This window comes from Zonotrichia leucophrys, unplaced genomic scaffold (assembly GCF_028769735.1).
Source record: "Zonotrichia leucophrys gambelii isolate GWCS_2022_RI unplaced genomic scaffold, RI_Zleu_2.0 Scaffold_59_292226, whole genome shotgun sequence".
NCBI classification, from domain to species: domain Eukaryota; kingdom Metazoa; phylum Chordata; class Aves; order Passeriformes; family Passerellidae; genus Zonotrichia; species Zonotrichia leucophrys.
The window spans coordinates 121,293-149,081 of record NW_026992264.1 but is presented as its reverse complement, the minus strand read 5'-3'; the positions used below and the strand labels follow the sequence as shown (position 1 = coordinate 149,081).

The 27,789-nt window shown below is 47.3% G+C and overlaps 1 pseudogene; it reads left to right on the top strand.

Moving 5' to 3' along the window:
• LOC135460587 (zinc finger protein 436-like) overlaps window positions 1–18,339 on the top strand; it is a 32,181-nt pseudogene extending 13,842 nt beyond the window's left edge.
• Window positions 18,340–27,789: the final 9,450 nt, after the last annotated feature.

The following is a 27,789-nucleotide window of genomic DNA, read 5'->3' as shown; positions in this document are numbered from 1 at the left end:
ATATTCTTTATGAGATTTACAGATCTCTTTAATCAACTGTCGTCCAAAGGAGCTCCAATTAGCAGTTGGGGCTGCTCCGGCTTGAGCTGCAGGCTGAAACGTAACAGGAGCTAGTGGCAACATGGGACTATGCATTGGGTCTGCTGTTCCCTGCTCTGTATCCCTTGAATCAGAAGCATTGGGATCACAGCTGCAGGTTTGGGGACAGTCAGTGGGTGTGTCCCCACCGTGGGAACCCGGGGAGGGGGCGGGGACAGGGAGCCGGCAAGGGGCAGGGAAACCGTGGGAACAGGGGGCGGGGTCAAGGGGCTGGCAGGGGGCGGGGATGCCTGGTGACATCACGTCAGCAGACGCCCCCTGGGAGGAGTACAGGGGCAGAGCTGAGGGTACTGCAGGAAAGGCGGGGGGAAGGTGTCACGAGGAACAGGAGGAGAGGGGGACGGGGATGGAATTTTGGAATGCTTAAGAGGATTTTGGGAAGAAGAAGACCACGTTTGGGAAGATGCGACGTGGCATCCACCATTTTGCGGACCCCCTAGGGACTGGGGGCCATTTTGGACATCACTGCTCTCCGGAAAGCTAACGCGTGCTCTGGGTTTTAGAGGAGGGGATACAGGGGGTTGGGAAAGCCACGCAGCCTGGCCAGGGCTTTGTGAACAAGACGACTCAGGTATTCTTGCACACTCTGGGAGCCGACTTCCCAAAGAGGGTGCACTCTTTAAAATACCAAGTTTTGGGGAAAGAGGTTTAGGGGTTTTAGAGCTAGGAGAGGGAGGAACAGGGAGAGCAGAGGTACATGGCTTTACATTAGGCTTTTTCTCCATTTCCTTTTGTTTGAGCAATGCTGTTCGAATTTGTAAACTCCAGAACACAAATTTAGCTGAGGGTGATTTGCTAGATTGTCCTAAGGTTATCAATTCTTTCCCAACTTTATCCCAGAATTGAATATTGTGGATATCTTCAGGGGAAATGTTTGGGAACTGCAGAAAAAGCCATCTTATAAACGGTTTCAATTTTCCTTTAGAGAATTTCACATTACCATTGACTAAAATGCTAACAATATCATAATACACTCCTTTTTGTACATTGCTGAGTTTGGAACCCATGTTAGATGTAAAAAGCAAAGTACTTAATCCCGCCTGACCAAAAACAAAGCTAAAATCAGCTACCAATTTCTAAAAAAAACCCACAGATAGAAAGCGATAGCGAGCCGACAAAAGCTTCACAATGCAGCTGTATATACTGCTTTTAAAATTCCCGGGCAGCAGCAGCAGGGCACGCCCTGCCGAACCGAGGCAGACACAAAGCCTACCCCGCCGTGGAATGCAGCCCCCCTGCGGAGCAGAGAGAGCAGCCACTCCACGTGGCAAGCCGAAACTGGGGAGCCCCCCCGCTGCGCCGCGTGTGCAGAGAACACTCCCGACCACGCAGATCCCCCAGCTACGTGGAAAGAGAGCCCCCCCCCTCCCCCTCACAGAGAGAGAAAGAGAGTCCTCTGAGGAGCAGAGAGCCGAGAGCCCCCCCTCCCCCGCACCGAGAAAGAAAGAGAGTATCCCGAGCACACTGCCGAGCCGGGGGGGAAGGTCAGAGAGCGATCCTGCTCCGGCGCGAATTCCAAAAGACAGTGAAACACGCGCCAGAAAGCTAAAGCTAGAACGCAATGAATTCCCGTCTGTGGGGCTGCGCAGCCAAAAATGCAAAGGCAAAAAGGAACAGAACTCACGGCAGAGTCTGTTTTTGAGCTTCTGCTCTACCGAAAGCAGAGATACTCACGTGAAATGGAAGCTGTAGGCTAGGTCTAGGCAGGTTTGTCTCTTCACCGAACAGGACCTCTGGGCGAGAGAGGCTCCCCTGTTCTTCCTCTGGAAAATCTGCTCACCACAATGAAGCTGGGCTTTCCAGAGGCGCCGAAGAGTCCACGAAACTTCTTCTGGGAATATTCCCAAAGTCTCTAGCTGAGGGCAATGCAACCAAAGCCCTTCTAGCTGGATGCACGGCTGCCAAAGCTTCTCTGAGGTACTGGGAGTCCATTCTGGGGCTGCGGAGTCGCTTTGCCCACCCTCAGGGACGCCAATATATTGGAATATGAATCCCAATATAACAAGTTTGATTGTGCCTGGGTCAGTGTGACCCTCGCTGCTGAGCCAAAGGCGGCTATTGCAGCAGGGCACTGGTGCCCAGGCTTGTCAGGAACTCCGTTTACCTCAGGAGAGAGAGCTTCTGGCGATGGTGAAGAGAAGAAGGAGAGGATTCTGCTGGAGGGTTATATCCAGATGTTTATTCCATGGTTACAGAGGTCTGAAGCGGGGCAACTCCTCCAACAGAATCGAGGCCGCATGGTCTCATTAACCTTTTAAGCTCCGGGACAGGGGAAGGGGAGGGGACAGGTGAGCTACCAACCAGGTGAAAGGGGCAGGGTCTCAAGGGACTAGGGACACCTATCCAATGTCCCCCAGGCCTGAGGGACCAACCACTCGATGCCTTGCTGGTATGTTAGCCTGATTGACAGGGCACACTCAGCAAGGGGCGAGGGGGAAGGCAGAAGGCATAGGCACACCTGGGAAGGGACCCGGAAGTTTAAAACAGGACATTGCAACACACCGCAACAATCACATCCTACTTATACAATTACCTTGATACAAATTTAACATTTTCAAATTTTTCAAAACATAATTTCAGAGTTTGGTGTTCTACTGATTAAAGTCTGTGCTTCTAGTATTTAGAGTCTATGTCAATACCGGTGACCCCAAGACAGCACAACGAATACTTGTGAGCCAAATCGGCCGAAATTTGACTCCCGCATTCACTGCACTGATTTCTCTTTCACAGTCTCTTCTAAGAAAAACAAAAGGGTTCGTCTAACTTAGGTGGTAAACGCTGGCGCAATGGTCTTTGGTGTCATTTTTTTATTTTCTAAGACTGAAGCTTTTGCCGGATGCGGGACGGAGGGAGAAGCGCTCCCTCTTGAAAAGCGCTCCGGTCCCGCGGTGCTTGTGTCAGAGGGGGCGGGGGCGACCCCCCGGCGCTGGGCTCTTTGTTGCTTGCGCTGCGGACACCGTTGCACCCGTGGCTGTGCGGGTCGCTTTCCCCGTGGCCGCTCGGCTCCCCCCACGGCCGCCGTCACTCCCGCCGCTGCGCCCATGCCGAGATTGGAGTGGCACAGCCCTGCAGGTGTCCCGAGCCGCGGCTGCTGCCACCATCGCAGCAGGGTTGCTGATTTATTATGCGTATACTTGGAGCACCAGCACCACAACGCATGTTTTTGCAAGTCTATATGCAGCAATCTCTGGAATTCTCTTCCCAAGTCAACAGTCTATAGTCCCTGCTTTTCTAAAAAGCATTTAAAAGGATTATATGCCGTTTGTCCCTGTATTACCTTTTAACTTGTCAATAATTTAGCGCGCTGCAGCCTTTCCAAGCCTTTCCAGGATTTCGATGGCATTCAGTCAGCTGGGCTCTCCTGTTGAGGTCGCCAGGGCACCGAAGCTCACTCTTTCGCCCACTCTTTCGCCTTTCTCCAGGTCTCCTATATAGGGTCGCCTAAGGCAGGGCCGCTTTTTGTGCCTCCCGGGCTGCGGCGAGACTGACACCCAAATACTGCACCGACCGTGGCTCGCAGGGGTCCATAAGGTCACTGTTCCAGGCGCCATTTGTTACCGAGAAAATATGGGCCTTTGTCGGGGTCGAGCCATTTGTCGGTGAGGGGAGACTCAGACACTCAATATGAGTGATAAGCAAATTCCGTTTATTGAAAAGAGCATCAGACACTTATACAGCGAGTAATAAGCTTATGAATATTCTGTAAACTAAGCAATCTATTGGTTAAACTATAGCATTAACTCATCCTCATTCCTTAGGTATTACATCTCTCTTTTCTCATGTCTCTTTCACTGTTTGTTATTATACCACAGCTAGGCCCAAGGTCACTGCTATCTGTGCAGGTGCAGGACTTGGAATTAGCCATGGTTTGTGCTTTTCCATTTTCTAGCAGCTAAATTCCCAACACCCCAGCTCCCGGTAGGACAGAGCTCTAGTAGGTCAAGTTCCAAGTGATGTGGACCGAAGGCCGCCCCTCAGTGGAGCCTTCAGTTATAGCTGAGCTGTGGAAAGATGACATTGAATTTTTAGTAGATACTGAAGTAGCATGTTCTATGTTAAATATTGTTGGAATCCATAAAGTTAGAGGGTTTTTAGGAAGTGGTTAAAAGAGTATAGGCCTCAGACTGAAGTTTTGTTAGCATTGCAAATACAGCAGCAAAGTTTCCCAAGCAGTAGAGCATAGGTGACAAATAACAATAGGCCTCTGTAGAATTGGCTTAAGGATGGCAACAAGGTTATTTAATGTATATCTTTAGAAGGTTAGCATGAATAGAGCTCTGTTCTTTGTCTCTTATGAACCAGTCTTTGTTTGAACTACTATTACGTGTGTTTTATAAGATTGATTAGAATGCTTGTCAATATGTGTTGTGCTATGTATGATTGGATGAAATCTAGGCTGAGATGGTTTTATGCTATGCTGTAATACTCCACCTCCTTGGCATTCCCTGTGGATCAGCGAGCTGTTAACATCCTGTCTCCATTGTATAACAATGTCTTGAGACTGATGTGCAAATAATAAAAAAGGCTCTTCACTGGTCTGGTTTGTCCAGTGTTGTCCATATCTGGACGTAGCTGCGGCAAGTGGGTTCCTTTCTTAAGACGTGGGTTCCTGACACAATTGGACCTATATCTACCCTTCCCCCGCAATAAATACCTTAGAAGGGAAGGCAAGTCACAATACTGCACATGTTGTTGGGGCAGCTGGGTTAAGTGAAACATGGCTTTTCTTCCAACCTTTAAAATTTAAACTGGGAAAGCACTGGGTAACCATCAATTCCTCTATATGCCTAACTCCCCCAAACCATTGCTGGGGAGGGATTTACTAGAAAAATTGGAAGCAGAAATTAAATTTTAAAAAGGAAAAGGGGGTAAGAGTTGTAATTCCTGAATCTAAATTTATCCAAGTTGCTGCACTTTTTATACATAAAAAATTTGGTGAAATTCTCATTAAATGTGAGAATGTGGTAAGTCCATTAGTGTGGGCCAGTGATATCCCAGGAAGATCCAAACAAGCAGAACCAGGGAGTATTGCACTCAGACCAGGAGCCACACCGGTAAGGCAAAAACAATACCCTTGAAATTGGAAAACCATAAGGGATTATTATCTGTAATTGAAAAACCCCTCCAACATGGGTTACTAGTGCAATGTGGCTCCAAATACAACACCCCCGTCTTAGCTGTTAAAAAAGCAGATGGCAAGAGTTATCAATTAGTACAAGATTTGGGAGCAATTAACAAAATTACACAGGACATATTGTCACCTGGAGGGGGGGTCACACAGCCCTATGCTGGGTGTCACCAGAGGCATCCTGGTAGCAGTGTCCTCACAGGTGTGGCGACATTGTCCTCTGATGCGTGTCCTGGTGGCATTGTGTCCCCATCCCCTGCCGTTGCTCCCCGTCACCTCTCTGTTGTCCCTGTCCTGCCCCGTGTGACCCTTTTCCGCCATGCGTCCTGTCCCTATCTCCCCTGTGTGTCCCTGTCCCCTTCAGTGTGTCCCAGTCCCTTCCACGATGTTCCTGTCTCCTGTCCTCTGTGGGGCTCAAGTCCCAAAGGTCCCAAGGCCGTGTCCTACAGGGTGTCACCGTGTGCCTCAGGATGTTCCCGTGGCTGCTCCTGGCGCTGAGCGTCTGCACCCGCCCCACCACAGGTAGAGACATGACAAGACACCCTGTGACCCCCATCCCACAACGCTCCACAACACCCCTTGTCCTCTGATTTTGGGTCCATCCCCATCCATTTAGTGTCCATTCCCTCTGTTTTTGGTCCCACATCAAATCACCCCAAAGCCCCCCAAAATTCCTCACCCATGATTGCCCACCCCCTGGACCCCCCACAGGCACCTGGCCACAGAGCTGTCTCTGGTGCACCACAAAATCCCTGAAAATCACCCCAAAAGCCATTGAGATTCCCTAAAACGTTCACCCATTATGTCCACGTGACCCCCCCCCCCCCCCCCCCGGGCTCCTGCCCCAGGCACTTGGCCACAGAGCTGTCACTGGTGATACCAAGCCGCAGGATCTGCAGGGTGTCCCAGATGGGGCCCCAGCCACCACCTCCAGCAGCCTCTGCCGCAACAGGTGGCAAGGACTGCAACACCAGAAATGGTCAGAGACCCAAAAATTAATCAGGGATCCCAAAAACCCATCAGGGATTCCAAAATCCTGCGTTAGGGACAATCCCAGGGTGTCCGTCCCCTCTCCTCCCCTCACAGTATTTCCCATGTGCCCTCCCACCTTGGGGACATTTGGGTGACACCCCCTTCACCCTCCTGGAGTGTCCTCCCTTTCCCTCCCACGTTGGGGACAATTCTGGTCCCCCCTTCCATTTTGTGGTGTCTGCCCCTTTACTCCTGTGTTGGGGACATTTGGGGACAACCCCCCTCACCCTCCCATGTTCTGCACATCCCAGGATGTCCTTTAACGAGTTGGGGACAATCCCAGGACATCCCCCCTCACCCTCCTTGACTTGGAGACATTTGGGAATACCCGCTTTACCCAGGTATCTCTTCTGGGGGTCCCAGGTGAGCTGCATGGCCACGGCCAGGCTGACGCCCAAGGAGCAGCTGGTGACAAGGACAGTGTGGGCTGGGGGGGTGGCCATGGTGTCACCTCCCCACCCCTGGCAAAGGCTCTTAACAGGATCAGTGCTCATTTGGCACTGGAACTGGGGTCAAGACGGGAAGGAACAAACGGAGGTGACACCCTAAGATTCCCCCAACAAGGGGGCACAAAGGGGGAATCCTCCCTTAGCTGCCTCCAGGGGTGGCAGAGATCTGGGGACATTCCTGCGGACAAGGCAAAGTGTGGGGTTGGCCCACCCCGTGGGAGTTTTGCAGGCACCCCCAACATGGACAAGATGAGAATCTGACTCCTTGTTTCAGAAGGCTTGATTTATTATTTTATGGTATATATTATATTAAAACTATACTAAAAGAATAGAAGAAATAATTTCATCAGAAGGCTAGCTAAGAATAGAAAAAGAATGATAACAAAGGCTTGTGACTCACTGAGACAGTCCAGACAGCTGGACTGTGATTGGCCATTAATTAGAAACAACCACATGAGACCAATCACAGACCACACCCCAGGGCGGAGCATGGCTGCTTTTGCATGCTGGCACTAGCCTGGGCAGGGCTGGGAGCAGGGAAGGAGCAGGAGGAGCAAAGGAGCAGGAAGAAGAGGAAGGATAGAGGAAGAAGAGAGGAGGAGAAAAGGGAAATGGAAAAAATGACTGAGAGGATCAGGAGGAAGAGGTGGAGTGGGAGGAAGAGCAGCAGCAGAACCATACAGCTCCCTCACCTGCCTGCTCAGGCCATAGCTTCCCCGGCTCTAGCAGCATGGCCCCACCACCCTATCCCAGAATCTGCAGGTGAGCGAGGAGAGGGACCTCGCTCAAATCCACTGGGGGATCTTGGGGAGTTTTTTTTTTTTTTGTGGGGCCGGAGATGTTTGGATATTGCAGAACTCCAAAGCTGAGATGGAAATATCCCCAAAAGGACTTTGGGGGATGCCATGTGGTGATCGCCTGGTACCAGCAGGCAGAGGGGTGATATTGGGTTGGGGATCCTCAGGAGAACCGGGGTGGAACATGGGAGCCCTGAAGTAGGGACAGCAAGAAGAGTGATCCCAGAACTGGTGGACCTCCGGCAGCCTGGAGGAATAGGGGAGGCTGGAGATGAGTGGGCTCCAAGTCCCCTGAAGCTGAAAGGGGCACTTGTAAGAATCCGTGTATCTCGGGCTGCTGTATGAGTCCACTCTGGCTAGCTCTGGACCCTTGCCCACACAGTCTTACATGGACAAAGCAAAAGAGGAGAAACGCTCTTCTCCACGTGGGGATGAGTGTCCTGTTTATTGCTTTGGGAAGAGACACTTGAAGCTTTGGAGACCTCCCAAGTGGAAAAGAGGGTGTGATATTCTTGCAGGGGACCTTTATACCTGAGGGATGGGGGCGGGGGAAGAGGACCGCAGCCAATGGGATACCATTGAGGAGGGGCGAGGGGAGGGGTAACCAGGGGCCAAACCACCAGGGAGTATAGCAGAGGGGTGCATGAGGGAAGGGAGAAGAGAAATAACAATCTACGTGACATAACATACTCACTACAAATTTCCAATCACCCTCTGCAAAACAACAACTAAATAAACTATTTAGTTCAATACATCACATCCCCCTTTTCTCTTAACAAAATAAAAGGAAATGCATCTGACTATTTCTGCTGCAGATTAGGAATTTGTCCACCACTCATGATTTGCGGGCCTGTCAATTTGCTTTAGGTCCACAAACTCTGTGCGGTTGACTTCTGCGGTGCTGCAGACCAAACCGTTGATAGCCTTTAAAAGTATGCGATGTAGAATCCCAAACGCTAATATGACTAGAAAAAGAACAACAAAAACCAACAAAATTGTCCTAATTATAGAAGTCCACCACCCCAAGAGTCCCCAGTCCTTGAACCTCCCGCTGAACCAGTCCTCAGATTCCTGCTTGACTCGTCCGATCAGGCTTTTCACTTCTCGGAGAGCTGCGTGGATGTTGGGTGCCTTTGATGCTAGGTTCAGGCAGCACAGTCCTTCAAATTCCTGGCACTCGTGTCCATGCAGCAGCAGGAGGAAATCTATGGCCGCACGATTTTGGAGTATGGCCTGCCTGGTAATCTCCTCGTCCTCTAGGAGGGAGCTGATGGCCATGGATGTCAAGTTTGCCTGTTTGACTACCCAGCACTCTAGGTGGCCCAATTCACATAGAGCCTTGGCTGCTGCAACCCATGGAAGGAACAGGGATATGGCAACTCTTTTTGACTTGGGCCAATGGAGGATGTCTGCATCACAATTTGGGTCCAAATTGTCAATGCTTCTCTTTTGAATTTTGCTGGCCGAATTGTTCTTTTGAATGCAATTGCCAATCATGGTTTGGTTGGGTGTCAACAAGGACAACCGCCCAATGGTACATGGCCCTCCTAAAAGCCGAGAGGGGATTCCTGCCCATGCCCAATACCCACAAATTTGTAGTTTTTTGGTGTGAAGGGTGTCTTTTGTTGCTGGCTTTGGGGGCAGTCTTAGGCAAAGTGTCCTGGTTTTTTGCATCTGAAGCAAATGACATGTTGAAGTTGCTCTAGTGACATCTGTTGCCTCCTCACTCCTGGAGATACAGCTGCCACAGTCTCTGGGTTTGTCAGCCTTGACCACGCCTCCCGTGCAGCAAACAGTTCCGCCTTCCTAGCACAGGCTTCCATCATCTCTGCCAGTGTAGGTGGGGGGTTGAGAGGCAGTCCCAGGAGCACCCTGCTGCAGGCTTCATTGGCATTCCTCTGCGCCATCTCTTTCACTATCTCCGCTTGTGTCTTGAGGTCCTGTATTTGTCTCTCAACCTGTGCATGGAGCCAGTTGCAAGAAACTGCAAGAAACTTTCTGAAAGAGACTGTTTAATGTCAAGGAAACTACCACTAGCTTCAGCAGTTGGTAGCTGGTTAAAAGCCTTATCTACAGCCTTTGAAATCTTATCTAGAATGAATTTTGACAACACCCAAGCTTGGTCCTCAGGCTTAGCCCACTCCCCCTCGCTGCACAAATGTTCATAAATAATGTTATTATTTTCTAAATCTTTGGCACCCTAGGGGATTTGCTTAAGTTCCTCCAAGAGATCCCTGAGAGACCTCTTTCAGGAGCTTTCCCATGGATCAAACTTTGACTGGGTAAGCAGGCACTGGAAAAGATCTAGGAAGTCAGTAGGAACAAATTCAAGGGATGTTAACGTAGCTCTCATCATGCTTCTAAAAATTTCACTATTTCTCCCAAATTCTAATTGACTTTTACATAACTCACGCTTTGTCTGGTATGAGAAGGGCTTGGTATGTTCTGGGGCCGGCCCTACCACCTGTGTATTGAACAGGAGCTACCAAGGGGATGACTTCTTCCTCCTGGTTTTGAACGCCAGGGTTTCCCCTTTCAGCTGCAGCCCTTGTGACCCGGCAGGGGAACCACCCCCTCCTCCAGTTCCACTCCCATGGGAACCGGGAAGGGGACCACCCCCTCCCTCAGTCCCACCCTCATGGGAACCTGACAAGGGAATAACCCCCTCCCCAGCCCCACTGCCTTGGGAAGCAGGCGGGTAAACACCCTTCACCCCACCCCCATGGGGATTGGGAGGGAGTACACCCCCTGCCTCTGCCCCCCCCTGCCCCCCCCGCTGCCTTGGTAACTGGGAGGGGGGACATCCCCTCCCCCTGCCTCAGCCCCGTGGGAACTGGGTGTGGCCCCACCCCCCCCGGCCCTCGGCCCCACCCCCCCAGCCCTCAGCCCCATCCTCTTGGGACGCGGGCAAGGGGGCGCAGGAAACGGGAAAAGGCAGGAGGGCGGGGCAACCGTGGGAACCAGGGCAGGATCACAGGATGATGTAATGGGGGCGGGAACATGAAGGGAGGGCGAGGAGCATCCAAGGGAAGGTAGGGGTTGTGAGACCAGAAGGGGTTGGGGGAGAGGACTGGTGGGCGAAAGGGATTGTGAGGAGAAGAGGGCTAAGTGGAGGGCTGAAACACGTGGATGCCGCCATTTTGGGCTCCAGCCATACGATCAGCAGTATCCTGAATGCCAGCCATGTGTTCGTAGCCATTTTGGGGATGGGGGGTCAGAACGCGAAATTGGGATAACAGAAACTAGGTTAGAGGGGTGCAGGGAAGGTGTTCTGTCAACCTGCGCACAACTGTCAGAGCCAGGGTACTGAGAAGGAGGTGGATGGCCAGGGAAGCAGTGGCAGTACCCTGCCAGAGGTACCCTGTGATTGCCGGGGAGCCTCGCTCATCTCTCTCAGTTCAGGGGCAGAGGGTTTGGGAGGAGAGGTAGGAGAAGCCGCGGCAGGGGAGACTTACTCTGGCTGTCCTTTCAAATCCCTCTTTAGGACTTCTTTCCGAATTATCAGGAACACCGGGAAAAATTGAGACACTGTCCCATCTCCCTGTTCTGCTTTCACCGTTAACAAGGCTCAAATTTTGTCCCAGGTGCTGCCCGATTGATAAAGGACACAAAACTCGGATAAGTTTTGTGTGGTGCTTTATTGAAAGGCCCGGGGGCCTGCGGACTAACGTCCCAAAATCAGAGCCCCGAAATTCACACAAGGGTGTTTTCCTTTTATATACATGCAATTCATAACAAAGTCTCCAAGAAACAGTAGCCCTTTGCCAAACGACGGACCCCTTGTAATACATTCCCTAGTTCACAGGCAAAATCATAAATCTTTTGCTTGTCCTATTGTATGCTACCCCCCCCAAACTGGTTAGTCTTCTTACTCTCCTACCCTCGTTTAATGTTTATTAAGTTCCTAATGCCACCTGCCAAGGTTACACAGAACTCAACACATATTATCAACGGCTACAAAACTATTTTTAACAAACCAATTCACACAAAACTCATAACTAAACTATAATAAAACATTTTGCTAAATTTCATTTCTTTTCCAACACAGGCAGAGACAGAATTAACATTCTGCTGGGTAAACTGATTCCACCCTCTAGCCTTCTTGCCAACAAAAATGCGACAAAGAAGTCAGAGGAAGGTGAAAGTCCCAAAAGCTAACATAATCCACTCATGGGAATTATCAGCTCTTTTGTGACCGTCGTGGGAGACGACCACGTGGAGCGCCACCTGAAAGAATCCGTGTATCTTGGACTGCTGTATGAGTCCAACCTGGCTAGCTCTGGACTCTGGCCCACACGGTCTTACATGGACAAAAGTAAAAGATGAGAAACGCTCTTCTCCACATGGGGATGAGTGTCCTGCTTATTGGCCTGGGACAGGATGCTTCTGTGGAAAACAGGGTGTGACACGCTTGCAGTAGACTTTTATACCCGAAGGGATGGGGGCGGGGAAAGAGGACCGCAGCCAATGGGATACCATTGAGGAGGGGCAAGGGAAGGGGTGACCAGGGGCCAAACCACCAGGTGACATAGCAGAGGGGTGCATGAGGGAGAGACCATGTGATGGGAGAGAGGAAATAACAATCTACATGACATATCATACTCAGCACAAATTTCCAATTGCCCAGTGCAAAACAACAACTAAATAAACTATTTAGTGCAATACAACACATGCAGAGGGACACGATGACACCTGGAGGACCATGGGGCCTGCGGGACATAGGGACACCCGGAAAGACGCAGCCCTGGGACCTCAGAGAATTTGGACCTGCTGGGGGCAGGGGACAGAGATATAGGAGGAGGGAGGGGGACACATGGGAGGGGACAGGGACTCATAGGGGAGACAGGGACACATGGGGCAGGACAGGGACGCACAGAGGGCTCACAGGGAGCCACAGCGGGGGATAGGGACATATGAAGGGGAGAGAACACGATGCCACCAGGGCACACATGAGGGGACAATGCTGCCACACCTGTGGGGACACTGCCACCAGGACGCCTCCCATGACACCGAGCAGGGGGCCACATGACCCCGTGGGTGACACTGACCCTTGCCCTTTCCCCAGCCTGTCTCAAGGTGTGCTTGGGGTCCCCAGAGCACAATGGCCTTGGGACACCCTGGGAACTGTCACTCACTTCTGGGCCACTTGTCACCAGCTGAACAAGTTCCCATCCTGCCCTGGTAGAGGGATGACGTTCAGCTGGGACACCTCAGTGGTGACAGTGAAGATAAGGTGGCAGGGACTGCATTGGACAGCACTTGGCCATGGCTGAGATGACAGTAGTGGTGGCACTGTGGTGGCAGTAGTGGTGGCATTGATGATGTCCCAGATCGTGTCCTCATCCACGTTCCCCACATCCACATCCATGGCCATGTCCCCCCATGTCCCCATCCATATCATTGTCCCCCACAGGTCCCCCTCTATGCCTTAGTTCAACACCTTTATTTCTACCCCAGTTTCCGGGCTTTCAAAGGGAAACCTTTTCATTTCAGGACCAAAACAAAGGGATTTACGTGTCCTGCCAACAGAGCATGCACATGCTTGGGTGGGTGGGAAGAACCTTTATTGGATGGGCTTCCACCCCACCATCTCCAAAACCAGGGGTTTGCCCCAGTCTGTCCCCATTTGGCTGTGGAAGATGCCCATGGGCCAGACAGAATTAAAAGGATGGATTTATGTTGGAGACGACCTCCAAGGCTATCCAGTATTACTTGATGACACCAGAAGATGCAAAAAGTGAGCTTTTTCTGGGCTCAGAAGTCGACAAAACTGCTCTCCACAAGGGATTTCGGATGTTGGGCTGTGGCTGTGTGCAGGTGCCCTAGCGGAGCCAGGAGGATGTGGAGCCCCCCAGCCAGGTGTCTTCCCAACACGGATCACCGGCACCACGGATCACCAGGGCTCTGCCCATCGGCGCTCACTGGGGATCATCCAGTGTGGATCCCATGGGGGATGGAGCTGGAGGAGCACATGAAACTCTCCCTGCATGCGGGGCACTTGCACGGCTTCCCTTAGTGCTGGCTTTGTTGGTGTCTGCTCAAGTTAGAGCTCTGTGAGAATCTCTTCCCACACTCTGGATACTCATAGGGCCTCTTCCCGGGTGTGCATGTGCTGGTGGCTGACAAGGGAGGAGTTGTATTTGAAGCCCTTCCCACAATCGGGGCAGAGGAAGGGTGTCTCCTCTGTGTGAGTGTGCTGGTGGGCTGAGGAGATCAGAGCTGGTCTGAAACCTCTGATTATATCCAGGTAGGAATGCTTGACTGCTCCCCATGGGTGGGGCATCTCACAATGGGATGATGTAATTTTATCAGTCCTGCAGTGAGGCTCAATGGCCCATTAACAGAAGATATCTCCATGGAGGGAGGATTGTCAATGGGGCTCAATGGCCCATTAACAGAAGATATCTCCCTTGGAGGGGTTGTGGAAGAGATAAAGAAAACTGCCCAATTAACAGAAGATAACTGGCCCACCTCTAACAGATGGCAATGGAATACATACCCCCACCCACGTGGCTGGAGCGTGTGGTCCCTCCAATTCCACATCCCGCTCCTCCTCCTCTCTCCCAGCTCTTCCTCCCACCCGTCCTCCTCCCTGCCTCCTGCTCCTCCTCCTTCTCTTGTTCCCTCCAGCCCCTGTCCTGCTGCTTCCCCCTCCCCACTCCACCATTCCATTCCTCCTGCCCCGGGCCCGCAGACCTCGCAGCCCGCGGCAGGAGCAGGGATGGAGCTGGGACAGGTTGGGATGGGCAGCGCGGGGCTCTCGGCTGCTCCCACCCGCTGGGGCCGGGGGAGAACCCTGCCTGGGGAGAAGGAGAGGCAAACTGGGCAACCTGGGGGCTGCATTCCTAGCTGGATACAGAGATTTCAACACCACAGTCAGGCTTTTCCCACTGGATTCCCAGAGGAGCAGCGTTTCTTCTCCACTGGATTTGCTGAGGAAGACAAGACTTAGCTACACCACCACTGGACCTTTGGAGGAAAACTACACCCTTCAACAGGATCACTGCTTCAACAGAACCACATCTGTCCCTCCAGGAGGACTGCAGCCACCATTTAATTGGAGTGCAACAAACACCCTGACTAACAGGATGTCGGGTTGGATTCTGACTCAGACAGTGGTTTTTTGTACAACTACATTTTTTATTTTATTTTTCCTAGCAAAGAACTGTAATTCCTAATTCCATATCTTTCCCTGAGAGCCCCTTAATTTCAAAATTATAGTAATTTGGAGGGAGGGAGTTTACATTTTCAATTTTAAGGGAGGCTCTGCCTTCCTTAGCAGACACCTGTCTTTTCAAACCAAGACAGGCAGCGGGACAATCAAACCCAATGCGCTCAACCCTTGTTTTCCCCCAAACCAGGATTTCCCATTCCCAAAACTTGGCCTGAGGGAGGAGGAGGTCGTGAGGAAGAGGAAGATGGCCTAGGAAGACTAGGAGGCCCAGGCAGGTGAGGAGGAAGTCAGTGCCCCTTTCCCCCTCTCTCCTGCTCCATCTCCCAGCCCAGCACGGCCCCTGGCTGCAGTACAACCCTGCTGCTAAAGCTGTCCTGCTGGGGACACACTGGGGGGATCTCCTTGCCCTTCCCTGTGGCATGGAGGCAAATCCCATCCTCTCCTTGTCCTTCCTCCCCCAGACCAGGAGCTGAGGATGGAGACCAGGGAGGACAAATCCCCATGGCAGAACCTTGTGGAAGAGGCTGTTTTGAGCAGCTCCACAGCACAGGAATCCAACGGGGAGGAAAAGCCCTGGCGATCCCTCAGAGGAGGGGCTGCAAACGCAGATCACGGGGATCTGAGGAAGAAAGACCCACCCTGGGCCAGGGAGACAGCCAGAGCTCGGAGCTGGGGGTCCATGAGCAGCTTCAGGGAAAGGAGAAGTCCCACTAGTGCTTGAAATGTGGGAAGAGCTTCAGGTGGAGATCCAACCTTATCTGTCACATGAGAATCCACTTGGGGGAACAGCCCTGCATGTGTGAGTAGTGTGGGAAGAGCTTCAGCTGGAGATCTCCTGCCTGATTGTCCACATGAGGAGGCACACAGGGGAGAGGCCCTATGAGTGTGATAAATGCAGAAAGGGGTTTCAGACCAGCTCTGATCTCCTCAGGCACCAGTGCACTCACACTGAGTGTGAGAGGTCCTTCCTCTGCCCTGACTGTGGGAAAGGCTACAAGTACAACTCCTCCCTTGTCAGCCACCAGCACATGCACACCCGGGAGAGGCCCTACGAATGTCCCGAGTGTGGGAAGAGATTCAGCCACAAGTCGAACCTGATTGTCCACAAGAGGATCCACACTGGCGAGAGGTCTTATGAGTGTGGGGAGTGTGGGAAGAGCTTCTGCCAGCGCTCCCACCTGATCTACCACCTGAGGAGCCACACTGGGAAGAAGCCCAACGAGTGTGATAAGTGCAGGAAGAAGTTTCAGATCAGCTCTCATCTTGTCAGGCACCAGCGGATTCACACGGAGGAGCGGCCCTTTCGCTACCCTGACTGTGGGAAGGGCTTCAAGGACAACTCCACCCTCGTGACCCACCGGCGCATCCACTCTGGGGAGAGGCCCTATGAGTGTCCAGAGTGTGGGAAGAGATTCTCACAGAGCTCTAACTTGAGCAGACACCAACAAAGCCAGCACTAAGGGAAGCCGTGCAAGTGCCCCGCATGCAGGGAGAGTTTCATGTGCTCCTCCAGCTCCATCCCCCATGGGATCCACACTGGATGATCCCCAGTGAGCGCCGATGGGCAGAGCCCTGGTGATCCGTGGTGCCGGTGATCCGTGTTGGGAAGACACCTGGCTGGGGGGCTCCACATCCTCCTGGCTCCGCTAGGGCACCTGCACACAGCCACAGCCCAACATCCGAAATCCCTTGTGGAGAGCAGTTTTGTCGACTTCTGAGCCCAGAAAAAGCTCACTTTTTGCATCTTCTGGTGTCATCAAGTAATACTGGATAGCCTTGGAGGTCGTCTCCAACATAAATCCATCCTTTTAATTCTGTCTGGCCCATGGGCATCTTCCACAGCCAAATGGGGACAGACTGGGGCAAACCCCTGGTTTTGGAGATGGTGGGGTGGAAGCCCATCCAATAAAGGTTCTTCCCACCCACCCAAGCATGTGCATGCTCTGTTGGCAGGACACGTAAATCCCTTTGTTTTGGTCCTGAAATGAAAAGGTTTCTGTTGATCCCTTTGAGACATGGGGCTGAGAATTAACTTGGGTTAGAAATCTATATCAGATTTTGTCGAATTGTGCTGCCTTGAATTATTTAATCTGTAGAGTCTATTAATTTCCTGTGCTTGTAGCTCACAAGACTGCCTCAAACAAGATGACAGGAATGTGAATTTCCAACTTAGAGGAAAATAAGAGAGGCCACTTGGACCTTGAATGAAGAAGGAAACCAAAACCAACAGGGTCTCAGGTTGGATTCTGACTCTCTCTGTGATATTTTTGTAGTACTGCACTTTTATTTCAATTTTCCTAGGAAAGAACTATTCTTCCTATTCCCATATTTATGCTTGACAGTCCCTTAATTTAAAAATTGTATTAATTCTGAGGGAGTTTACATTTCCCGTTTCAAGGAAAGGTCCTACCATTGTTAACAGACACCTGTCTTTTCAAATCAAGACAGGCAGAGGGACCATGAAACCAAACACACTCATTCCTTCTTTTCCCCCAAACCAGGATTTCCCATTCCCAAACCTTGGCCTGAGGAAGGAGAAGGAGGAGGCTGCAAGGAAGAAGATGCCCAGGGAGCCCAGGCAGGTGAGGAGGAAGTCAGTGCCCCTTTCCCCCTCTCTCCTCCTCCATCTCCCAGCCCAGCACAGCCCCCGGCTGCAGGACAGCCCTGCTGCCAAAGCTGTCCTGCTGGGGACGCACTGGGGGGATCTCCTTGCCCTTCCCTGTGGCATGGAGGCAAATCCCATCCTCTCCTTGTCCTTCCTCCCCCAGACCAGGAGCTGAGGATGGAGACCAGGGAGGACAAATCCCCACAGCAGAACCTTGTGGATGAGGCCGTTTTGAGCAGCTCCACAGCACAGGAATCCAATGGGGAGGAAAAACCTCGGAGATCCCTCACGAGGAGGGGCTGCAAACGCAGATCACAGGGATCTAAGGAGGAAAGACCCACCCTGGGCCTGGGAGGCGGCTGGAGCTCAGAGCTGGGGGTCCATGAGCAGCTTCAGGATGGGGAGAATCCACACCAGTGCTCAAAATGTGGGAAGAGCTTCAGGTGGAGATTGGAACTGATCTGCCACAGGAGAATCGACACAGGAGAACAGCCATACAAGTGTTGGGAGTGTGGAAGGAGCTTCAGGATGAGCTCTGAACAGACCAGACACCATAGGAACCACACAGGGGAACAGCCCTACAAGTGTGCCATCTGTGGGAAGAGCTTCTGCGACCGTGCCAACCTGATCAAACACCTGAGGAGCCACATGGGGGAAGGCCCCTACAAGTGGGAAGAGCTTCAGCCAGAGCTCCCACCTGATTGTCCACATGAGGAGCCACAATGGGCAGAGACCCCACAAGTGCAGGGAGTGTGAGAAGAGCTTCAGCCACAGCCTCAGCCTGATTGTCCACCTGAGAAACCACAGCAGGGAGAGGCGCTACGAGTGTGAGCAATGCAGGAAGAGGTTTCTGAGCCGTCCTCCACCACCAGCGCATTCACACAGAGGAGAGACTCTTCTACTGCCCTGACTGTGGGAAGGGCTTCAACCACAACTCCAACCTCATCAGGCATCATCGCATCCACACCAGCAAGAGGCCCTATCAGTGTCCTGAGTGTGGGAAGAGCTTCTCACAGAGTGGTGACTTGACCAGAGACCAACAGAGCCACCACTAAGGGAAGCCCTCTGTTGAAGATTGCAATTCAAGATATTTCCCATTACCATCTGTATGGCAGATTACCTTTGTGAAGTTGACAGTTTACCTTATCTCTCTTTTTGAGTGACCACATTCACACCTCCCTGGGGAGGGGACATCTGCTGATAACAGACTATTGAATGTCACTGCATGACTGATAAGAACTATAGCATCCCATTGTGAGATGCTCCGCCCACAGGCAGGAGCCAAGCATTGCTACCCAGATATAATCCAGAAGTTTTTTAAACACCAGCAGGGCTTTCTCCACGGGATTCCCCAGAGGAACAGCAGCTGTCTCGTCTTCCCCTGGATCTTCAGAGGAAGAATGCATCCTTCTTTACAGATCCCCCTTGCTCCAACAGAACCACACCTGACACTTCAGGAGGACTGCAGACACATTTCCAATTGGACTGCCACCCATAGGGTGTCAGGTTGGGTTCTGACTCTGTGAGTGTTGTTCTAGTGTACATTGTTTATTTTATCATTTTTTTTTCCCTTTTCCCTATTAAAGAACTGTTATTTTCTGCTCCCATATTTTTGCCTGAGAGTCCCTTAATTTCAAATTTAGTATCTCAAGTCCTAAAATCTTTTAAGTACAATGTTTACACAAAGAACCAAAGTTGACTTACAACCTAACTCATCATAGCAGAACAATTTACACTACAAGCGCACCAAATACTAGCGCAAATATCACTGTAATCTCTCACATGTTTTAGCCCAGTGATTAAGATCTAGAAGCTCCTGCAAGTTCCCTCACAAAGATTAGAGGCACTACTCTGTGTTTACAAAGTACATCCATAATTAACAAGTCCTAAAAGAAAGGCAGCAGCAGTGCATCCTTTTGTTGTTCAGAATCCTCTCACCTTCTAGAAGAGATATGTCCTGTCCCAACAGAGAACAAAACTAGAAGTACACCTGTGATAAAAACCACGTCAAAACTAAACTAGATAACTATTCATCCTATATAAATTGATCAATAACCTTTAAAAAAATCCTTAAAAGATTAATAAAAGAACAATTACAGCAAAGTCACATCACCCCCACAAATAGTCTCTAAAATTCAGCAATATTCATCACCTATAAAAAGACATTAGACTCCTAGAATTTACTTCATGTCCTGAAAAAGATCAATAAAGTGATTAAAGACATAAGACCTCTTCAACCTAAACTCCCTTCTTTATCAAGAATCCCAAAACACCAGCCTCTCATCATCATTAATTTAAAAGACTGGTTTTTCCATATCCCACTTCATCCTAATAATACTCCAATACTGAAAATTTACCTTTTCAGTTCCCATCATCAATCAAGGAGAACCCATACAGAGATATCACTAAAAATCATTGACCCAAAGAATGAGGAATTCACCTATAATTTATCAATATTTTGTCACACAAACTTTGTCTCCAGTCCAACAAAAGTATCCAAGATCCATGATTTTTCACTGGATATAACATAGATAATTTGCTCATCACAGCTCCATCACAAACAAAAACAAAACAAACTGGTGCTAGTGTTGTTACTAAAATCCAAACTACTAACCTTCAAATTTCTATAACCAAAATTCAAAAAGTTTCACCTAAAAGTATCTAAAACAGAAGATAACTGAAAAACCAATTACACCACAAATGATACATCTCCAAACCAGTGTCAACAACCTACAAAATTTACAACTTCTAAGAAAAACCAATTAAGTAAAACCTATTTTAAAAATTACCAACGATGAGCTAAATCCACTTTTCAATTTATTATGAAGAAACTACAACATCAACTCTCCTAAAACTCTAACATCTAACGCTGGTACAGCCCTTAACAAAGTCATAAAAGCTCTCCAAAGACAACAAACTCATCACTATATTCCAAAAAAGCCTTCAGTTTTTACAATTTTAAGAGAAAAAATACATCTTTATAGTCTCATTTTTCAGTAAAACTCTTCTAAGAAAAATCCTTTGTTTACAATAGGTTTTTCTTCCCTACAAGTTTCCAAAGACTATTTTTACAGTTTTAAAGATGACTTCCCAAATTATAATTAAAGCCAAACCAAACAGTTTATTAAGTTTAACAAGTCAAAAATTTCCAGTTATCTATTTACCGTTTTAAAAATGTTATCTTAATTAAACAATACAAAATTCTAATGATTTGTAATATACATTGTTGAACTTCCCACGTGTTTGTTCTATTCATTACCCAACTCACAAATTATTACAAACAAAATTAAGCTTTAGAGAGAAACCTATGTTAAGTAAAGAACCTTTAAATGCAAGAACTCTCTTCACTAATAAATCCAGCAAAAGTCACAAATCTGTCATCACTTGGTTAAACCAAAGAACTATTGATTAAGAGTCAGATATTCAAATATAGTCAGATATTCAAATAGTAAAAAGATCTCCTCAAATTGTTGAACTTACTACTATAGTTCAAGCTTTTCAGCTCTTTTCACAACCTTTTAATTTAATCACAAATTCTACTTATGTTGCTCATGTGGTTAAATGATTAAAAAGATCAATTTAAAAAATGTTAGTAATAACAGTTTATATCATTAGCTTTCATACCTTTATGTAACTTTACAATATAGAATTAATCTATATTTTGTTTCTCACATCAAGGCTCATTCTTTGCTTCCTAGATCTTTAGTAGGAAAATCGTGAGAGCAATCAAACTAACAATAGTTATTTCAGACACTTTACCAAACATTTTTAAACAAGCAAAACTAAGACATGCCTTTTCCCCCCAAAATGCACAAGCACTTGTATCAATGTTTCAAATTTCCAAAAGTCAAGCTAAAACTACTGTCAGTACTTACCTGTCAATTTATAAAGCCTCCTGTTTCTACAAGAGCCATCAACCCTCAAAGCTTACAAAACCTGCAGTTGTGGCAAACGAATACCACTAAATACCATTCTTTCAATAAATTTTAAAATATTAATGTTTCAGTAAACACATTCTCTAGTAAAATTTTTACTTCTCTTCTCACACATGTGAAACAAGTAATCATACCTATCACCATTTTTTACAAATTTTTGCATCATTAAGTTTACCCCAAAAAGTAAAAACCTACAATAGTCCCACATATATATCTCAAAAATTACCCATATTTTAAAAAAACCGAGGGTGTTCATCACATCTTTAGTATTCCTTGCTCTCCCACAAGTCAAACAATTATTAAAAAAAATCAAATATTAAAACACATTCTTAATCAAGAGAAGAGGGGAGTAAAGGTCACACCTCAAATAAAGTTAAACAAACATTTATATGTTTTTAATTTTTAAAGAACTCTGTTGTAAAACCCAATCCACCAATTTTTAAACATTTTTCAAATAACGCACCAGCAAAACTCAAAAATAAAAAATTTATTTTTGTTTTAATTAAACACCCTGTTTTAATTAAAAACCCTAAAACCAAACAAATTAAAAGTCCTTTCCAATTAATTACTTAAAGCAAAAGGTATACTTCTGTCTCTGCAAGTACAAAAATTGAGTTCCAACCAAAACCATCAAACCATATCACACCCCAAAACATGTTAAAAAGTCCAAAACCATGAAAACAAGTACACAAATGTGAACCAAACCAAAAGATCACAAGCCACACCTAATGTTCCTTATTTGTCAGTAAAACCAACAAATGCTAATTTTATGCTATTTAAAAACGTGTCAATAATTAGTTCCATAGAGCTAATTTTTGGCAAAAGCATCATTTTTATTTTGTTGTTAAAAATATTAGACTTTTGTCGGAATTCAGTACATCCCTCCGGGTGTCCAGAGTTGCTGGGCCCCCTGTCGGGGGCTCGGAGACCCTGGCACGCAGCCCAGAACACCTGTGGGTTTGATTATGAGCCATGGAGCAAATTACCAGCTTTGTATGAGGACCTGAAAGTCACAGAAGTTTAAATAATGTAATAATAAAAGTATCACTGGGTGAAAAGGTAGATTTTGGGATTTTTAGAATAGGGGTTTTGGGGACAAGATGGAGGGACTTGGGCATGTCTAGTCCTTCTTCTTCTTCTCTGCCTCCATCTTCTGCTGTGATACTGGCACTTTGGGATTGGTTTAGAATTAGAAGTGCACTGTCTAACATAGGTGATAGGTATTGGAAAGTAATTGTAAATATGTTATACATAGTTTGTAATATAAAAATACAACACTGCCCCAAGGGCGGTCAGAGTGCTGCTGGCTGCCCTGCTGAGCAGACCTTGGCTGGGCAGCAGAAAATTTTTGTAGATAAGATATAATAAACAATGTTGAGACTGAAAACTGAAGAAGTCCGGCTCGTTCGTTGAACGTGCGGGCCGAAACAGAGACTTTTCACAAATCTCAGGGCTGCAATTAGAGAGACTTTCAAAAGTAAAATTTAATTTAAAGTCAAAACCAAAGTTTTAAAATTACTATATATAGAAAGATTTTTTGCCAAAAATTAACTCACAAAAAACCCCACCAAAATCAAATAATATACTAGTGTTAGTTAGTTTTAATTGCTTCTTATAATACAAACAGTTTCATACCTTAAAATACTACAAAAAGTTTCAACAAGTTTATTTTTACCCCCAACTAATTTCAACAATATGATTAAAACAATTAAATCAAGTTGGCTAAGCAAACAAACTAATACCACATCCACTACAAACAGTGATATGTGAACAAATGTTAATAGTGTTAAACATACTACCCTTCAAAATAAAGCAACAGTTTTCTTTTACTAACACATAAACACAGTTGTAAAGGATTTAAAAGACTGAATTGTATATACCTATCTAATAATTTTAAATCCATCAAAAAAAACATACAAAAGCTAAAAGATTTAACAACTCAAATTAAAAAAAAGTAAGTCATAATTAGATAATTCATTCCAAAAAATAGAAATTTGCACCTTAACTAAACAAACTTTATAAAAAAAGTCTATATGTGTTAAGTATTTTAATAGTCATATTAGTAGTAACACCTTACATACTACAGTGTGCAACAAATAATAAACAAAATAATCAAAAAGTTTTTATCATACAAAAGAAAAAAAATTTCACAGAGTTCTCAAAATCTTACAAAAATAGTAAAAGTATAAACATAGAAAAAAAGTTTTAAATTAAAACCTTCAAACCAACAAAACTTTTTCAAACAATAACTTATAATTGGTTTCAAACATAACTTATACCCTTTAACTAAACTTTCACAACATTAAAACTTCTATATTATAATATAACAATACTTAATGCAAAATAAAATACTTTAGGTAAGTAATAAACAAATATATTATAGTAAAACTACAAAACACTTTTATACACAACACAATTATAAAAGTTTCTTTTAAAGTAAATGGAAAAAGAGAATTCTAAAAATCCATAAAATCAAAAAGTTTTTAAAAGGCTACAAAAAACAAATCATAAAACCAAAAAACCTATAATCAAAGATAAACAGTAACCATAAGATTATTCAACAACAAAAAAATAATGTAAAAAATAGCCAAATAAAGACAAATCAAACAATAGTCTCTATACTAACACTTATATAACTCCTTAAGCTACAAAAAAATCTAACAAAATATTAAGAAGTTCTAAGCTTAATAATAAAGCTCTATACATTGTATTTTAAAACTTACAAGGGAGTATTGTATTCAAAATAAACAAACCTTTTTTTAACCAAAAATATGTACACTTATAGCAGGTAGAACTACTGTCAATATACTTTTACTTTGTGTAATTAGTCAGAAAACTTTTAAAGTAAATTGTAACATTAAGTTCTTAGTCTTCTATCTAAGATATAAACTAATAGCATCTTCCCATTATCATGAACATATAATAAAACTAATACTAAAAAATAAGACAACTCCAAACATGTTTCTAACAATCCCATCCCATTCACAATTTATACATAACCCCCATCTAACAATAGGTGGAAGCCACCACTGGACAGCTGAAGACTCACCCTGTGCTTCACACCACTGCCTGGAACACCATCCTGGGCCTGGAAAAGCAAATCCTGTGGAGACATGGCACCCCTGAGAGAATCGACTCAGACAATGGGAGCCATTTCAAAAATGGCCTGACAAACCCCTGGGGCAGACAAATGGTATTGAATGGATAGATCATATCCCTTATCATGCACCAGCTGCTGGGAAAGTTGAACGGTGCAATGGACTACTTGAGACTTCCCTGAAGACTTCCCCTACTTGGCAGGGGAATTTTTAGAAACTGGGAAAGGAACTTAGCAAAAGTCACCTGGATGATCAACACCTGAGGGTCCATCAATTGAGCTGGTCCTGCCCAGTCTGAACCCCTGCACACAGTGGATGGAGATTAAGTCCCTGTGGTACACGTGAAAGGTATTTTAGGAAAGACTGTTTGGATTCATCCACCTCAGGCAAGGACAAACTCATCTGTGGGATTGTTTTTGCTCTACTGGTTACACTGTGGGTAATGCACAAAGATGGAGAAGCCCATTATGTACCACAGGAAAATCTAGTTTTAAGTGAGAGCTGTGTGTAAGATTTCATTGTGATGCAGATGGAAATAGAATAAAGGATGGAAAATGTCTTAGATTGGAAATGGGTGTGTGTATTCTGTTCCTGTCAGTTAGAGGTGGGGCAGTTATTGCCTGTTAATTGGGCAGTTTTCTTTATTTCTTCCACAACTAATCCTCCCTCCATGGAGATATCTTCTGTTAATGGACCATTGAATCCCACTGCATGACTGATAAAAATGACACCATTCCATTGTGAGGAGCTCTGCCCAGAGGGAGGAAACAAGCATTCCTACCTGGATATAATCAGAGATTTGGAAGTCCACAGCCAACCTTTCCCACTGGATTCCCAGAGGAGCAGCTTTTTTCTCTAATGGATTCTTAAAGGAAGACCAGGCCCATCTACAACACCACTGGATCTTCGGAGGAAAAGTACAGCCTTCAACAGGATCATTGCTCAACGGAACCACATCTGTCAGTACAGGAGGACTGCAGCCACCATTTAATCAGACTGCTGACAACACCCTGACCAACAAGGTGCCAGGTTGGATTCTGACTCTGACAGTGTTTTTTTTTCTGTTTGTACTATTGCATTCGTATTTTTAATTTTCCTAGGAAAGAACTTTTTATTCTTTTTCCCATATCTTTCCCTGAGAGCCTCTTAATTTCAAAATCATAATAATTCAGAGGAAAGAAGTTTACATTTTCCATTTCCCATTACCAGACACCTATCTTTTCAAGCCAAGACATGGATTCGTCCAGGGCAGTGCGGAGCTTTCCTGTTCTGAGCAGGCTGTAATCTGACACTAAGGCTCCTCCCATGGACACCTGATAAATTCCCCACCGTGGGTCTGCTTTGTTCTTTTTTCTCTCTGCTCTCGGCTCTCTGGGGCTCTGCTCGGGCTCCCGGGCCTCCCCCTCCTGCCCCCACTCCCACGGCACAGGATGGGGGAGGAAATAAAATGGACTCCTGTGCTAAACAACGAAGGAGTTTTTCTTGTCTGTTTCTCCTGCTGTCGGCTGTGGCCTCCCGGGACACGATCTCGTCATTGTAGCTGCACGCTGCTACAGGACAGCACAAAGGGGAATTTCTGTGGAAGCTGCAGAACCTCTGCCAGAAGTGGAATTCCCAATGTTTTACCCACTGTCCGAAAACAACACCCAAACCCGGCTCTTCCCACCTAAACCTGGGTTTTCCCACCTAAACCCTTCTCTTCCCACCTAAACCTGTCTCTTCCCACCTAAACCCATCTCTTCCCATCTAAATCCAACTTTTCCTACCTAAACTCGACTTTTACCACCTAAACCCAGCTTTTCCCATCACCAGCTCTGGGAAATTGTACATGCCAAGGACCCGAAATACCAGACACGGCACCAAAGCAGAGACACAAAACTTCCTGCAGAGTCCATGCCCAAAATCCTGCAGCTGCTTTGGCTGTTCCCAGCCTGGAGAACACCCTGAGATCGCCTGGAGCACAGAGATGGAGGACAAGGACACCACGAGCCCCTCAGTGTTGCGTTGTGATTTCAGGGTTTATCTCAGAACCTCGGGTCCCTCCCCTGATAATTCCCTGCCAGGTGTGTCAGTCACCTCTCCTTCCCCCTCTCTTGCCCCCTCCCAGCACTGTCTGTCAATCCTGGAATTCCAGGAGGGCGTCAAGTGATTGGCAGATCCAAAGGATGCCCTCTACTCCTGGGCATTGGGCCATCCAGGTGTCCTTTGTCCCTTGAGACCCCCCCTCCTGTGCCTGGTTAGTAGGATCCCTACCCCTTCCTTGCCCTTCTCCCTGGGGTTAAAATGAACAGCAACCACAGGGTCAGGGAGTTCTCTTGGAGCTGTTGCTGGATTCAGTGGGCCAGAATAAAGCTCTGGATCCAAACCCTCCATCAGAACCGGCCCCTTTCACCATCACTTTAAAGCTTCTCTAGCAGAAGTAAACTGAGGAGCAGACCCTGTTATGGTGGGAAGTTCCATCCCACCACCACCAGAGCTCTTGCATGCCTGGACTTGTCTCCACGTACCCAGCTGCAGCACCCAGCCAGCCAAAAGTGTCTGTGGGGTGAAAAAGCCAAAAGTGTCTCTGGGGTGACCCCTGTGATGTCCTCATGTCCCCTGTGGTGTCCCCATGTCCTTTATGACGTCCTGTGAGAGTCTGTCCAAATTTTCCCTCATCTGCCTCACGATCGTCCTTGGGAGACCACTGAAGAGAAGACCCCCCCTGTCTAGAATCTGGCTCTGAAGGAGAAAAGTCACACACCACAGGCCCCGAGACCTGAAAGCTCAGTGTTAAGCTATTGTTTTCACAAGTGTGTTTGCTGTATGCTAAGAAGACGGCACCATGCCCCGTTTGCAACAATAGCAGCTCTGGAAGCTGTCCCACCTCTCAGCCTGGCTGGACTTCTCCTGAGTTTTGGGTGGGCTCCCACAGAAGACCCTCATCTGTTTTACAACCACCATGACAGACAGACTGAGATGTAAGAAGCTTTTCCATCCAGGACTGAGACATGAAACTCCTAAAAGGCCCCTCTGCTCCTTCCAAGGACTGGGACTGAAACCCCCAGCCTGGGGGAGGTGTGTGGGGGAGGCAAGCTGACCGAAGCGAGATGTTTGCCTGCAGGTTGTGACCACTGGAGCAAGAAAACAATGGCTCTCGCTTACTGCTGAGAACATAGACTACCTGTTACATCTGTTCCCTATTGTATCTGTTTCCCCCCCCCTCACAATTTTCAGTAATAAAAACCTCTGAGTTAGCTAGAGCCTTTGAGATCTCCCCAGTGTAGCAGGCAGACCCTCAGCTGGACTGGACCAAAGGACTTCGTCCCTGAGTTGGTAGCTACATCCCCCTCTCCTTCTCTCTCTCTCTTTCTCTATCTTTTTCTCTCCCTTAATCCCTCTATTGCATTTTTTGCTGTGATTATTTTAATAAAACTCCATTTGATTTGATTATCACTGCAAATCCCCTTGTACCGTGTTGGTTTTTGCACTC